Here is a 16,967-nt window from a genome sequence, read left to right as displayed (position 1 = left end):
GGAAAAGGCAAAACTTTCCCATATACCTTCTTCCTCCACACGTGCATAGCTTCTCCCATCAACATTCCCCATGACAGTGGTTGAACCTACATTGACACATCATTATCACCCCAAGTCCACAGTTTAACTTAGGGCACACTCTTTATATTGTACATTCTATGGGTTCATAATAATGTGTAATGACATGTATCCACAATTATAGTTGTCATACAGAATAGCTTCACTGCCCTAAAAATCCCCCGTCCCTTCCCTCTAACCTCCAGCAACCAACTGTTTTTTTCACTGTCTCCATCATTTTGCCTTTTCCAGTGTGTCACATACTTGGAATCATACAGTAGGCAGCGTTTTCAGATTGGCTTCTTTCACTTTGTAATAGGCACTTAAGTTTTCTTCTGTCTCTTCATAGTTTGATAGTTCATTTCTTTTTAGCACTAAATAAATTCCACTGCCTGTGTGTACCGCAGTTTATTTATCCATTCAACCACGGAAGGAAATCTTAGTTGCCTCCAAGTTTTGGACATGTATTTTGCTATTTCTTTTTTTTTTTTTCTTTGTCAGTCTTCCCCCACCCCTCAAGCATTCCAAGGGCAAGGACCTATTTTTTTCCCTCTGTATCCCAATGCTTGTAATACTGACTGCACATAATAGGTGTTCAAAATAAATATTTTATTGAACAAAGAATTGATGAATGATAATCAAAACATAGGAAAAAATATCAAATGAATGAGCATTAGAAGCAACTGTAAAGTACTGTCCAACAGAACTGTTCCCTGGTTAAATGATTCAACCTGTCCAGCCTCTGTGGCAGGGACAGGGCCTAAAGAGGCTGCTTCATTTAGTGATTAAGTGTGCCAACAAGATTTCTGTTTAAAGAAGAATATCACAATCAAAGAGAGACTGCAGGAGAAAAGGTATTTTCAAAACCTAAAATGAGGGACCTGTATCTAGAATAGCTAGGGCTTTTGAGTCAACAAGTAAGGAATAGCAACTGCAATAAGAAAAGAAAATGGGCAAAAGATATGCACAGGCAATTCACAGAAGAAGAATCCTACAAAGATAACAAGTATATGAGGTCTGACAATTAAGTTCGAGAACTTGCTGCAATGATGTTGCTAAACTTTTTTGATGTCAGAGGGATTATTCATTATGAATTTGTACCAATTGGACAAACAGTTAACCAAGTTTACTATTTGGAAGTGCTGAAAGGGCTGCATGAAAAAGTTAGACAAAAACGACCTGAACTTTTGGCCAACAATTCATGGCTCTTGCATCACGACAATGCACCAGTTCACACGGCACCGTCTGTGAGGGAGTTTTCAGCCAGTAAACAAATAACTGTATTGGAACACCCTCCCTACTCACCTGATCTGGCCCCCAGTGACTTCTTTCTTTACCTGAAGTTAAAGGAAATATTGAAAGGAAGATATTTTGACGACATATGACATTCAGGACATCAAGGGTAATAGATGACAGCTCTGATGGTCATTCCAGAAAAAGAGTTCCAAAATTGCTTTGAAGGGTGGACTAGGTGCTGGCATCAGTGCATAGCTTCCCAAGGGGAGTGCTTCAAAGGTGACCGTGGTGATATTCAGCAATGAGTTATGTAGCACTTTTTCTAGGATGAGTTTGTGAATTTAATTGTTCGACTTCATATCACATGTTTAAAACCTATACTAATCAGGAAAATGAAAAAACATCTATAATAAGAGGTAAATTTATAATATGAGACTTGAAAAAATGACATGTGGAATGATGGAGGCTTGAGGTCAATGACCTGTCATCCAATGCTAGTGCCATATAGTTGAATTTATAGTACAGGCAGGCATTTCTTCCTTGAAACAAGCCTGTGAAATGAGTACTGTTGTTACGCTATCTTACTGACAGGTAAATTCGAGCACATATACGTTCTGCAAGAATGTAAGCAAATGAAAATAAACACCTTAAGAACATAAAGGTGGTTGCCTTTATGAAGTGAGAATGAAATGAGGTAAAGAGGGGAGGACTGAGAATGAATGAGATGGGGCCCAGGCATGGATCACAAAGAACAATTGGCCCTGAACTAGGAATATGTAGCTCAGCCTGAAGTCTCAATAAAAGAGAAAGAGAGGGAAAGGAAGGAAAGAAGGCAGAGAGGGAGGGAGAGGAATGGGAGGGGAGAAGGAGAACGAGGAGGAGAGAGAAGGAAAAAGAAAGGTAAAGGAGTAGAAAGGGAGAAAGCAAGGGAGGAAATGAAAGAAGAAAGCCTGCAAACTCTAGAACCCAGCTGTCTGGCTTGAATTCAGGCTCTACTACTCATGAGCTGGATCACCTAGAATAAATGAATTAACTTCTGTGCTTTGTTGTGCCTATCTGTAGAATAATAATAGTACCTACTTCATGGGCTATACAAAGCTCACAGAAGAGTGCCTTGGCCTAAGCTGGCATTCTGTAACTGTTAAATGTCCATCTTACAGGAGTGGAGTAAGGACAGTCAAGCCCTTTGAGCTTCATCTGTCTAGGGGAAACAGCAGATCACTGCAAACAGCAGGTGCCAAGTCCCAGAGGAAAGAGGCAGTGGGGTTTTCAGGAACCTTGAAGAAGCTCAGGGGGAAGAATGGTGCCCTTTTAAAAATATTCATGACACTGTGTGGTATTTTTTATCCTCCCCACATTACATATAAAGCAGTCCAGCATCAAATGAGTTGGGGCAGTGGGACAGAAACTGATCACCGCACTTCAAAGCTGGTGCCCTTTACTAGTGTTTCCAAGTTACTGACAGATAGTAATTCTGGGGACTTTGCAATTCCAGAAATTGTGTTATGCTTAAAATAATTCCAGCATTCTTCATATATTTTGCTCATTATTATGAATATCTAAAAATTTATTTCGTAAATAAAAAAATGTTAAGTTTAGTTGTATCTACAAATAGTTGTAACCTATAGACCAGTGTGGTCTAATACAAATATAACGTGAGATACATGTTAAATATTTTAAATGTTCCTGTAGCCACATTTAAAAAGTAAAAAGAAACAGATAAAATTAATTTTAATGATATATTCATTTAAGCCAATATTTCCAAAATGTTACCATATCAATATGTAATCAATATAAAGCCTACTAATGAGATGTCTTGCTTCTTATTATTCATACTAAGTCTAGCACATCTCAATTTGGATGAGCCACATGTCAAGTGTTCTAAAGACATGAGTGGCCAGTGGCTACTATATTAGACAGTGCAGCTATAGAGAATATTCAAACGCTGAGAAATGCCAGCAAACTTAGGTGTATTATTTGAATAATGTAACACTTTGATCCCTTAGCAGGGTTAATAGCACTACACAGAATCACTTATGTGATTGTCAAAGAACTAATTTTGCTTCTAAAACTTGTTACTTTTTAGAACACCACTCATAAGATTTGTAAAGTATGAAATGCACACAAAATTATTAAAATTTATTTTATTTGCAAGTGACTCATCACTTGCAGTAAAGTCATGACACACACAAGGCAACAGCCACAGAAGCTCTGATTGATGAGATCATGACAATTCTGTGTTCCTGTCCCAGTTTCCGGAATTGTCAACCTTAACCTTCTCCGACTTACGTCATCTCTTGCTTGACATCAGTGGATTGCTTAGGACAAGCAATATCTTTGTGTAGATTGTTAAGCTGTAATTATTGCAAAATTATAATACTTCTTTCAGTTTTCCCAATTTTTTGATTAATTTTTCTTGAGATTCATTAAAATGTATAAATTTCCTGGGAAATGCTGGGAAGAAATTCTTGCATGGAAACACCACCCTTATCCTCTGGGCTTTGCTATTACAATGGCTACAACCAAGATGATCTTGTACCCTTGGACAGTTGTGTGGAGTGGACAACACATTGACGAGGACAAGTAACTTCTCTATCATTGACACATTTAAAGATTTCCTTTCCTTTCAGTTCAGCTTAGTGATTCTATCAAAAGTACACTAAATTTGTGTTAATAATTTAAATACTTGAGCACTAGGTAATAATTTAATCAGAAGAAGGTGGAGAGAAGAACTGTCCTAACAAAGGTTGACTGTTAAGAAATTACAACCTAGATTGCTTTATCCAGCAAGGCTATCATTTAAAGTTGATGGAGAGATAAAGAGCTTTCCAGAAAAAAATAAGCTAAAGGAATTTATTACCACCAAGCCAGCATTGCAAGAAATACTAAAAGGACTTCTGTAAATAGAAGAAAGATCAAAACAACCTAACTACAAATTTAAAAATGGCAATATCTATGTACCTATCAATAATCACTTTAAATGTAAATGGATTAAATGCTCCAATCAAAAGACATAGGGTGGCTGACTGGATAAGACAGCAAGACCCTTGTATATGCTGTATACAAGAGACTCACCTCAGAACAAAAGACACACACAGGCTGAAAGTGAAGGGTTGGAGTAAGATATTTCATGCAAATGGAAACGAGAAAAAAGCTGGAGTTGCAATACTTATTTCTGACAAAATAGACTTTAAAATGAAGAACATACTAAAAGATAAACATGGGCACTATATAATAATAAAGGGATCGATCCGACAAGAGGACATAACCCTAGTAAACATCTATGCACCCAACATAGGAGCACCTAAATATATAAAACAGGTACTGACTGACATAAAGGCAGAGATCAACAGTAACACTATTATAGTCGGGGACTTCAACACACCTCTGACCACAAGGGACAGGTCTTCCAGACAGAAAATCAATATGGAAACAACAGCCTTAAATGATACATTGGACCACTTGGATTTAATCGATATTTTCAGAACATTTCACCCCAATGCTGCAAAATACACCTTCTTCTCAAGCGCACATGGAACATTTTCCAAGATAGATCATATGTTAGGCCACAAAACAAGTCTTGATAAATTTAAGAAAATTGAAATCATACCAATTGTCTTCTCTGATCACAATGCTATGAAATTAGAAATGAACTACAGGAAAAAAACGGGAAGACACACCAATTCATGGAGGCTGAATAACTTATTACTAAATAATGAATGGGTCAAGCAGGAGATCAAGGAAGAAATCAAAAGATATTTCGAGATAAATGAAAATGAAAACACGACGACCCAAAATCTATGGGATGCCGCGAAAGCAGTCCTAAGAGGGAAATTCATAGCTTTGCAGGCCTACCTAAAGAAACAAGAAACATCACTAATCAACAGTTTATCTTCACATTTAAGGGATTTGGAAAAAGAACAGCAAAATAAGCCCAAAGGGAACACAAGGAAGGAGATAATAAAGATCAGAGCAGAAATAAATGAAATAGAAACCAGAAAAACAATACAAAAGATCAATGAATCCAAGAGTTGGTTCTTAGAGAAGATAAACAAAATCGACAAACCTTTAGCCAGACTCATTAAAAAAAAGAGAGAGAGGACCCAAATTAATAAAATCAGAAACGAAAGAGGAGAAGTGACAACGGACACTGCAGAAATACAAAGAGTTTTAAGAAGTTACTATGAGCAACTATATGCCAACAAATTTGACAATTTGGAAGAAATGGACAATTTTCTAGAGGCGTACAACCTTCCAAGGCTAACTCAAGAAGAAACAGAAAACCTGAATAGACTGATTACCACCACGGAAATTGAATCAGTAATCAACAGTCTCCCAACAAACAAAAGCCCTGGACCAGATGGCTTTACAGGTGAATTTTACAAAACGTTCAAAAAAGAATTATCACCAATTCTCCTCAAGCTCTTCCAAAAAATCCAGAAGGAGGGAAGACTCCCAAACACTTTTTACGAAGCCACTATCACCCTGATCCCAAAATCAGACAAAGACACCACAAAAAAAGAAAACTACAGGCCGATATCTTTAATGAACATAGATGCAAAAATCCTCAACAAAATATTAGCAAACAGAATTCAGCAATACATTAAAAAGATCATTCACCACGATCAAGTGGGATTCATCCCTGGTATGCAGGGGTGGTTCAACATCCGCAAATCTATTAATGTGATACACCACATTAACAAAATGAAAAATAAAAATCACATGATCATATCAATAGATGCAGAAAAAGCATTTGATAAAATCCAACAGCCATTTATGATAAAAACCCTTAAGAAAGTGGGAATAGAGGGATCTTATCTCAACATAATAAAGGCCATATATGACAAACCCACAGCTAACATCATACTCAATGGGGAAAAGCTAAAACCATTCCCCCTAAGATCAGGAACAAGGCAAGGATGCCCACTATCTCCGCTTCTATTCAACATAGTTCTGGAAGTTCTTGCCACAGCAATCAGACAAGAAAAAGAAATAAAAGGCATCCAGATTGGTAAGGAGGAAGTAAAGTTATCATTGTATGCAGATGATATGATACTATATATAGAGAACCCTAAAGACTCCACCAAGAAGCTATTAGAGCTGATAGATGAATTTAGTAAAGTGGCAGGATACAAAATTAATATTCAGAAATCAGTTGCATTTGTATATACCAATAATAAAACATCAGAAGGAGAAATTAAAAAAACAATCCCATTTACAATCGCTCCAAAGACTATAAAATACCTGGGAATAAATTTAACCAAAGAAGTAAAAGATCTATACTCAGAAAATTATAAGACACTGATGAAAGGAATGAAGGAAGATATAAATAGATGGAAACACATATCATGTTCATGGATAGGAAGAATTAATATAGTTAAAATGTCCATACTGCCTAAGGCAATATACATATTCAATGCAATTCCTATCAAACTGCCAACGTCGTTTTTCACAGAAATAGAACACATAATCCTAAAATTTATATGGGACCATAAAAGACCCCGAATAGCAAAGGCAATCTTGAGAAATAAGAACAAAGTGGGAGGTATAACAATACCTGACTTCAAATTATACTACAAGGCTACAGTAATCAAAACAGCATGGTACTGGCATAAAAACAGACACATAGATCAATGGAACAGAATAGAGAGTCCAGAAATAAATCCATGCCTATATGGCCATTTAATCTACGACAATGGAAGCAAGAATGTACGATGGAGTAATGACAGTCTATTCAATAAATGGTGCTGGGAAACCTGGACAGACACATGCAAAAAAATGAAGTTGGACCACCTCCTTACACCATATACAAAAATAAATTCAAAATGGCTTAAAGACTTAAATGTAAGGTCTGAAACCATAAAATACCTAGAAGAAAATATAGGAAGAAACTTCTCAGACATTACCCGGAGTAAGATTTTTACTGATATACACCCTCGCGCGAGGGAACTAAGAGAAAAAATAAACATGTGGGATTATATCAAACTAAAAAGTTTTTTCACAGCAAAGGAAACCATCAATAAAACAAGAAGGGATCCTACTGAATGGGAAAAGATATTTGCCAATGATATATCTGATAAGGGATTAATATCACAAATCTATGGAAAACTTACTCAACCCAACTCCAAAAAAACAAACGATCCAATTAAAAAATGGGCAGAGGACTTGAAGAGACATTTTTCTGAAAAGGACATACAGATGGCAAACAGACATATGAAGAAATGCTCAACCTCACTAACCATCAGAGAAATGCAAATAAAAACCACAATGAGATACCACCTCACCCCAGTCAGAATGGCTATCATCAATAAATCAACAAACAACAAGTGCTGGCGCGGATGTGGAGAAAAGGGAACGCTTGTGCACTGTTGGTGGGATTGCAGACTGGTGCAGCCGCTATGGAAAACAGTATGGAGGTATCTCAAAATTCTGAAAATGGAACTACCTTATGATCCAGTAATTCCACTCCTAGGTATCTATCCGGAGAAATCCAGAACTTCAATTCAAAAATCTCTATGCACTCCTATGTTTATTGCAGCACTATACACAATAGCTAAGACATGGAAACAACCAAAATGCCCATCGGTAGATGACTGGATTAAGAAACTGTGGTACATTTATACAATGGAGTATTATGCAGCCATAAAGAAGAAAGAAATCTTACCATTTGCAACAACATGGATGGATCTAGAGAACATTATGTTAAGTGAAATAAGTCAGACAGAGAAAGATAAGTACCATATGATCTCACTTATTTGCGGATTCTAAAGAAAAGAATAAGTGAATGAACTAATCAGAAACAGTTTGGGAGACAATGAGGAAAAACTGAGGGTTGCTAGATGGGCGGGGGGGGGTGGGAGGTGGGGGGGAGGGTGAGGGGATTGGAGGGCAGTCGGTGACCACAGGATGGCCACGGGGTTTGAAAATTAATCTGGGGAACGTAATTTGGTGGTTACCAGAGCGTAAGGGGGTTGGGGGGTGGGGGATGAGGGTAAGGGGGATCAAATGTATGGTGATGGAAGGGGAGCTGACTCTGGGTGGTGAACGCACAGTGTGATTTATGGATGATGTGATGCAGAATTGCACAACTGAAATCTATGTAATTCTACTAACAATTGTCACCCCAATAAATTAAAAATAAATTAAAAAAATAAATAAATAAATAAATAAATACAATAAAAAAAAAAAGAAAAAAAAAAGAAATTACATCAATAAGTAATCTTACTGTCTTGACCTTGTTGGATAGCAACACAGGCACTAAATTGGGAACAAACAAGGTGGGGTCTTCACCCACACATGTCTCCTATGACCATATGTTCCTTAAGCAATATTATGTCTTATCCACAGAATCCATTTGCATCAAGGGCGTACGATGTACACCTAAAATCCAAATATCTCTATCTTAAGATGAAGGGTAAGATATAAGAAAATATTGTTAAGAAAATTTATTCCAAAATAAAGTATTTCACATGAATAGACTATGAGTTAGATACTTTAAAAAAATAAATAACTAAAATACAAGATCTCATAAAATTCTTATCCAATAAGATCATGACCTGAGTTAGGTGATTAATAAAAATTTGTAGGGAATCATAAAAAATGATAATATATGTGTATATATATATATATACCACACATCTCCTTTATCCATTTACCTATTGATGGCCTTCCATACCTTTGCTATAGTAAATAATGCTGCAGTGAACATAGGGGTGCACATATCTTTTCTAAGTTAGGTTCTTATTCTTTTTCCCCAGAAAAATACCCAGAAGTAGAGTTGTTGGGTTATATAGTAGTTCTATTTTTAATTTTTTGAAGACCCTCCATACTGTTTTCCATAGCAGCTGTACCAATTTACAATCCCATCAACAGTGCACAATGGCTCCTTTTTCTCCACATCCTTGCCATCATTTGTTCTTTGATGTCTTTTTGGTAATAGTCATTCTGACAGGTATAAGGTGATACCTCATTGTGATTTTGATTCGCGTTTGCCTGATAATTAGTGATGTTGAGCATCTGATCATGTGTCTGTTGGTGCTCTGTATGTCTTCTTTGGAGAAATGTCTATTCAGGTTTTCTGTCCATTTTTAAATCAGATTGGGTTTTTTTTTTTTGATGTTGAGTTGTATGAGTTCTTTATATATTTTGGATATTAACTTCTTATCAGATATATTATTTGCAATTATCTTCTCCAGTTCACTAAGTTGTATTTTCATTTTGTTGATGGTTTTCTTCACTGTGCAAAAGCTTTATTAATTTGACGTAGTCCCATTTGTTTACTTTTTGTTCTGTTGCTCTTGCCCAAGAAGACATGTCCCTAAAAATATTGCTAAGAGCAATGTCAGAGAGTTTACTGCCTATGTGTTCTTCTAGCAATTTTATGGTTTTGGGTCTTACATTTGAAGTCTTTAATCCATTTTGAGTTTACTCTTGTATATGGAGTAAAAAAGTGGTCTGCAGTTATTTTTTTGCATGTATCTCTCCAGTTTTCCCATCACCATTTATTAAAGAAATTGTCTTCTCATCATTGTTTATTCTTGCCTCCTATGTCATAGATTAATTGACCAGATAATCATGGGTTTATATCTGGGCTCTTTATTCTGTTCCATTGATTTATGTGTCTGTTTTTATGCCAGTACCATGCTGTTTTGATTACTATAGCCTTGTAGATAGTTTGACAACAGGTAATGTGACACCTCCAACTTTGTTCTTTCTCAGGATTGCTCTGGATATTTGGGGTATTTTGTGGTTCAATATAAATTTTAGGATTATTTGTTCTAGTTCTGTGAAAAATGCTATTGATATTTTGATAGGGATTTTATTGAATCTTTAGATTGCTTTGGATACTATGAAATTTTAATGATACTAATTCTTCCAGTTTATGAGTACAGTATATCCATCCATTTATTTGTGTCTTTTTCAATTCCTTTCATTAATGTCTTATAGTTTTCTGAGTATACATATTTTATCTTCTTGGTTAAATTTATTTCTAGGTATTTTATTCTTTTTAATGTGATTATAACCAGGATTGTTTTCTTAATTTCTCTTTCTGAAAGTGTATAAAAATGCAGCCAATTTCTGAATATTAATTTTGTATCCTGCACATTTACTGAATTCATTTATTAGTTTTAATAGTTTATTGGTGGAATCCTTAGAGTTTTCTTTTTTTTAATTTAAAAAGTAATTTATTTATGTGTGTGAATAAGGAAATTCCATTTATGTACATTTGTCAGTCATATGCAAATATGGGCTAAAGATGCATTGTAGCTATAGGTAGTACTATTTTTTCCAATTAGTTGAGTTTTTCAAATATTTTTATTAAAATATTGTTAATATATATTATATTAGTTTTAGAAATGCACCATAGTTATTCAACATTTATATACCTAAAGAAGTGATCATCATGATAAGTCCAGCAACCCTCTGACACTGTACCACACTATATCATATTATTATTGACTATATTCCCTATACTGTACCTTACATCCCCATGGCTTATTTGTTTTATACCTGGAAATTTGAGCCTCTTATTCTCCTTTCACTTTTCACCCATTTAAAAATTTTTTAATTACAATTGACTTTCAATATTATTTTATATTAATTTCAGATGTACAGCATAGTGGTTAGACATTTATATAATTTAAGAAGTGATCCTCTTGACTAGTCTAGTACCCACCTGGAATTATACATAGTTACCGTGTTTCCCTGAAAATAAGACCTAGCCAGAGCATCAGCTCTAATGTATCTTTTGGAGCAAAATTTAATATCAGACCCGGTCTTATTTTACTATAATATAAGACTGGTCTATAATATAAGACTGGTCTATAATATAATATAATATAATATAATATAATATAATATAATATAATAATGTAATATAATACCAGGTCTTATATTAATTTTTGCTCCAAAGGACACAATAGAGCTAATGGTCCGGCTAGGTCTTATTTTCAGGGAAACACAGTATTACCATATTATTGACTATATTCCCTATTCTTTACTTTACATCCCCATGATTATTTCTTAACTACTAATTTGTACTTCTTTATCTCCACCTTTTTTACTCTGCCCTCCAAGACCCTCCCATCTATCACCCCTATAAATCTAGTACCCATCTGTCTGGATGATCTGTCTGTCCATAGATGTAAGTGGGTTGTTGAAGTCCCCTACTATTATTGTATACTGTTAATCTCTACCTTTATGTCTATTAATTTGCTTTATGCATTTAGGTGTTCCTATGTTGGGTATATATATGTTTATAGGTATTATATCCTCTTGTTGGATTGATCCTGTTATCATTTTTTTAAATTAAAGTTTATTGGGGTGACAATTGTAGGTAAATTTACATAGATTTCAGGTGTACAATTCTGTATTACATCATCTATATATCACATTGTGTGTTCACCACTCAGACTCAGTTTTCCTTCCATCACCATATATTTGATCCCCTTTACCCTCATCTACCACCCTCCGCCCCTCTGACCTCTGATAACCACTAAACTATTGTCTGTGTCTATGAGTTTTTGTTTCTCATTTGTTTGTCTTGTTCTTTTGTTGTTTTTGGTTTATATACCACATATCAGCGAAAGCATACGGTTCTCTGCTTTTTCTGTCTGACTTATTTTGCTTAGCATTATAATCTCAAGATCCATCCATGTTGTCACAAATGGTCCTATTTCATCTTTTCTTACCGCTGAATAGTATTCCATTGTGTATATATACCACAACTTCTTTATCCATTCATCTATCAAAGGACATTTTGGTTGTTTCCATGTCTTGGCCACTGTAAATAAAGCTGCAATAAACATTGGAGCAGACGTGTCTTTATGGATAAATGTTTTCATATTTTTTGGGTCGATACCCAGGAGAGGGATTGCTGGGTCATATGGTAATTCTATTCGTAATTTTTTGAGTAAACCTCCACACAGCCTTCCATAGCGGCTGCACCAATCTGCATTCCCACCAACAGTGTATGAGGGTTCCTTTTTCTCCACAGCCTCCCCAACACTTGTTACTATTTGTCTTGTTGATGACAGCCATTCTGACTGGGGTGAGGTGATATCTCATTGTGGTTTTTATTTGCATTTCTCTGATGATTAGTGATGTTGAGCATTTTTTCATATGTCTATTTGCCATTTGTATGTCCTCTTTGGAGAAATGTCTCTTCAGGTCGTCTGCCCATTTTTCAATTGGGTTGTTTTGTTTTTGTTGTTGAGTTGCATGAGTTCCTTGTATATTTTGGATATTATAGCTGTTTATCGGAGGTCCTATTTGCAAAGATCTTCTCCCACTCAGTTGGTTGCCTCTTTATTTTGTCGATGGTTTCTTTTGCTGTGCAGAAACTTTTAAGTTTGATATAGTTCCATTCATTTATTTTAGCTTTTACTTCCCTTGCCCTTGGAGTCAAATTCATAAAATGCTCTTTGAACCCAAGATCCATAAGTTTAGTACCTATGTTTTCTTCTATGCAGTTTATTGTTTCAGGTCTTATGCTTAAGTCTTTGATCCATTTTGAATTAATTTTGGTACATGGTGACAGATAGCAGTCCAGTTTCATATTTTGCACGTGGCTTTCCAATTCTGCCAGCACCATTTATTGAAGAGGCTGTCTTTTCAATCCTGTTATCATTATATAAAGCTCTTCATTATCTCTTGTTACAATCTTTGTTTTAAAGTTTATTTTGTCTGATAATAGTATTACTTGATTACTGTAGTAATGTAATTTATCCAACTTTTTTTTTTCCAAAATTGTTTTAGCTATCCTAATTCCTTTGTCTTTCCATCTAAAGTTTAGAATCATCTTATCTATGTATGATACACTTGAAATTTTGATTGGAATTGTGCTAAATCTATAGATCTAGTTGGGGAAAATTGATATCTTTACTATGCTGAGTCTTCCAATCAATGAACATGGTATGTCTGTCCTGTCATTTACATCTTCTTTTATTTCTTTCTTCAGTGTTTTATGTAATAGTTTACAGCTTACAGATCATGAACACGTTTTGTTGGATTTATACCTAAATGTTTTATTTGTTGTGGGCCAATATAATTGCTATTTAAAAAAAAAATTGATCTCAAACTATAGATTGCTAGTATATAGAAATAATTGTTTTTTGCCCATAGCTATTTTTAAACAAAAATATTTTGTGACTTGCTTTTATAGAGTATTTTCAAAGCATTCTGCTTTATATTTATGAAAATGGCAACTCTTCACACTAATATTTTATTGGTTTGTGTAGTATATAATTAAATTGTGTAATTATTATAATATACATAAATGGTATAAACAGGTTTGGGAACACACTCAACAAACTCTTGGTAAGCATACACATCAACTGGTGAGGACAGACATGTGTCTGTGTATTATAGTAGTCTGCAAGCTTCAAGGATTCCACATGTATATGGATAAATAGAATAAATAGAGGATCGATTAATCCATAGAGTGGGTTAAGTGTGGATCATTTAAGAGAGCTTCTACTGAAAGACCTACATAAAATAGACAGGAAGGACTTAAGAAGGCCAAGTTTCCACGATTGCTTTTACATATGCAACTAATGATATATCTTGAGAATACAGCAGTACATTTTATGCTCACCACAATATCTCTACTGAAGGAACATTTTCTCTTCTATTTAGAAGAGAAAAGAGATATTGCAATCATATTTTTAAATAATTAATGATAATAGAAGAGACCTTCATTATAATAAGTTAAAAATTTTATAATATAAAATGTTATATGCAGTGTGATCCCAAATATGCAGCAAAGTATATTTATTTATAGAAAAAAGATAAAAAGATACATCGACATATTTTTAATAATTATCTATGGCTTTTGGGATAATGGTTGGCTTTTATTTTATTTTATTTTTTTCTTATATTTTTACTATTTTTACAATGACCATCTTTTCTTTTTTTTACAATCAGAAGAAAGATTATTTTGTAAAAGAAGAGGAATTCTTTACCTACTTTATTTCCTTCATTTAATGTCTAACAGCAGAAATGTCTTTCCAAGTCTGACTTATATCACTTAGCATAATATCCTCTAGGTCCATCAATGTTGTTGCAAATAGTGAGATTTCACTCCTTTTCAATGCAAAGTAATGCTCCATTGTATAAATACACCACAATATCTTTATTTAATCGTCTTTTGATGGGCATTTCAGTTGTTTCCATATCTTGGCTATTGTGAATAGCACTGCAATAAACAGGGGTACATACATTTTTTCAAATTAGTGTTTTGGATTTCTTTAGATAAATTCCCAGGAGAGGAATTGCTGGGTCATTAGGTAGTTCTATTTTTAATTTTTTGAGGAACTTCCATAATATTTTCCATAGTGGCTGCACCAATTTGCAATCCCACCAACAGTGCACAGGGATCCCCTTTTCACCACATCACACCAGCACTTGTTTGTTGATTTACTGATGATAGCCATTCTGACAGGAATGATGTGGTATCTCATTGTGGTTTTTACTTGCATTTCTCTGATGATTAGTGACATTGAGCATCTTTTCATGTGTCTATTGGCCATCTATATGTCCTCTTTGGAGAAATGTATATTCAGGTCCTTTACCCATTTTTTTTTTAAAAACTTCTTTTTATTTATTTTAAGTGTGTTTTTCCAGGACCCATCAGCTCCAAGTCAAGTAGTTGTTTCAATCTAGTTGTGGAGGGCACAACTCACAGTGGCCCATGTGGGGATCGAACTGGCAATCTTGTCAAGAGCACCATTCTCTAACCAACTGAGCTAACTGGCCACCCAACTCTATGCATTTTTTAACTGGGTTGTGTGTTGTTTGTTGTTGTTGAGTTGTATAAATTTTTTAAATAAATTTTGGATATTAATCCCTTATCAGATATATCATTGGCAAATATCTTCTCCCATTGAGTAGGATGTCTTTTTATTAGTTGCTGGCTTCCTTTGCTGTGAAAAAACTTTTCAGTTTGATGTAGTCCCATTTGTTTATTTTTTTCTTTTGTTTCCCTTGTCTGAGGAGACATATCAATAAAAATATCCCTAAAGGAGATGTCTGAGTTTACTTCCTATATTTTCTTCTAGGAGTTTGATGGTTTTGGGTCTTACATTTAAGTCTTTAATCCATTTTGAGTTTATTCTTATATATACCATAAGAAGGTGGTCCAGTTTAATTTTTTGCATGTATCTGTTCAGTTTTTCCAGCACCATTTATTAAATAGACTGTCTGTACCCCACTGTAAATTCTTTCTTCTTTGTCATAGATTAAGTGACCATATAGGCATGGATTTATTTCTGGTCTCTCTATTCTGTCCCATTGATCTATGTTTCTGTTTTTATGCCTATACCATGCTGTTTTTATTACTATAGCCTTACAGTATAATTTGATATCACGTAGCGTGATACCTCCAGCTTTGTTCTTCTTTCTCAGGATTGCCTTTTTTTTTCTTTTTTCTGTTTTTTTTTTTTAATAGGAGGATCAAATTGAGGTATCCACTTTTATTTGTTTTGAATATTTTTAAAAAATTAATCATAGGTAACAAACAATATTATATTAGTTTCAGATGTACAACATAGTGTGATTAGACATTTATATAACTTGTGAAGTGATCAGCCCGATAAATCCAGTACGCATCTGACACCATACATAGTTCTTACAATACTCCTGACTATATTCCCCATGCTGTACTCTACATCCCGATGACTATTTTGCAACTACTAATTTGTACCTCTTAATCCCCTATCCCCTTCACCCAGCCCCCACCCCAATCAGGCAAGCATTCAAATGCTCTTTGTGTTTATGAGCTTATTTCAATTTTGTTCGTCCATTTATCCTATTCTCTGGATTCCACATATAAGTGAAGTCATATGATATTTGTCTTTCTCTGTCTGACTTACTTAAAAAGAATAAAATAATACAAAGTCAGTTCTGTCTGGGAAGTTTGGAACATATAGTGGCTTTGAGCCCAGTTGACAACGCTGCAAAGTATTGTGCTTTGTTTAGAACACAATACTCATTTGGGATAGATAAAACTGGGGGATGATGTCTTCTGGAACAAGGTGGCTCACTTTTAGATGGAGGCTTTGGGGAAGACTTCATTTTAGAGCTATTTGTGGGTTGGTGAACAAACTCGTGTCTTCTGTGATTCTGACAGTACAGGGATGGCGGCTGGCTAAGGAACCACTGAATGAGCCCCAAGGAAAAGCAAAGTTGAAAGAAAGCTTTTAGACCATATCAAGGAAGTGGGGAGGGCATATGGCCAACCTGGAAGAATCTTCTCCTTCTGTGGGAGACAGGGGAACCAGGAGGGCCTCCTTTTGAGTTTTAACAGTATGTACCTATTTCATGAGGATTGATAGGGCATTTTGCCAATGGGAGATGTTAAAAATATACTTATGGGAAGAAAGGAGAAAAGTAGAAAAGAAAGAAGGCATGAAAGGGAGGAGAGAAAAGGGAATAAGTCAAAACACTCAAAATAAAAATTTTGGTCGGCTCAAAAAGAGGTCAAATAGAATACTGCAATAGATAACAATTGTACAAAAGAGTAAACAAACTAATACTCCTAGGCTCTTCCTTTCTAATTGTATCACTCTGATTTAACCCTCCTAAGCCTCCATTTCCTCATCCATAAAATAAAACTTCCTTAACAAGAATTTGGTGAGGGTCAGCAAACACAAAAAAACTTATGTCATTTCATACTG

The sequence above is a fragment of the Rhinolophus ferrumequinum genome, chromosome 9, assembly GCF_004115265.2.
Source record: "Rhinolophus ferrumequinum isolate MPI-CBG mRhiFer1 chromosome 9, mRhiFer1_v1.p, whole genome shotgun sequence".
NCBI lineage: Eukaryota > Metazoa > Chordata > Mammalia > Chiroptera > Rhinolophidae > Rhinolophus > Rhinolophus ferrumequinum.
This window is presented reverse-complemented; position numbering follows the sequence as displayed.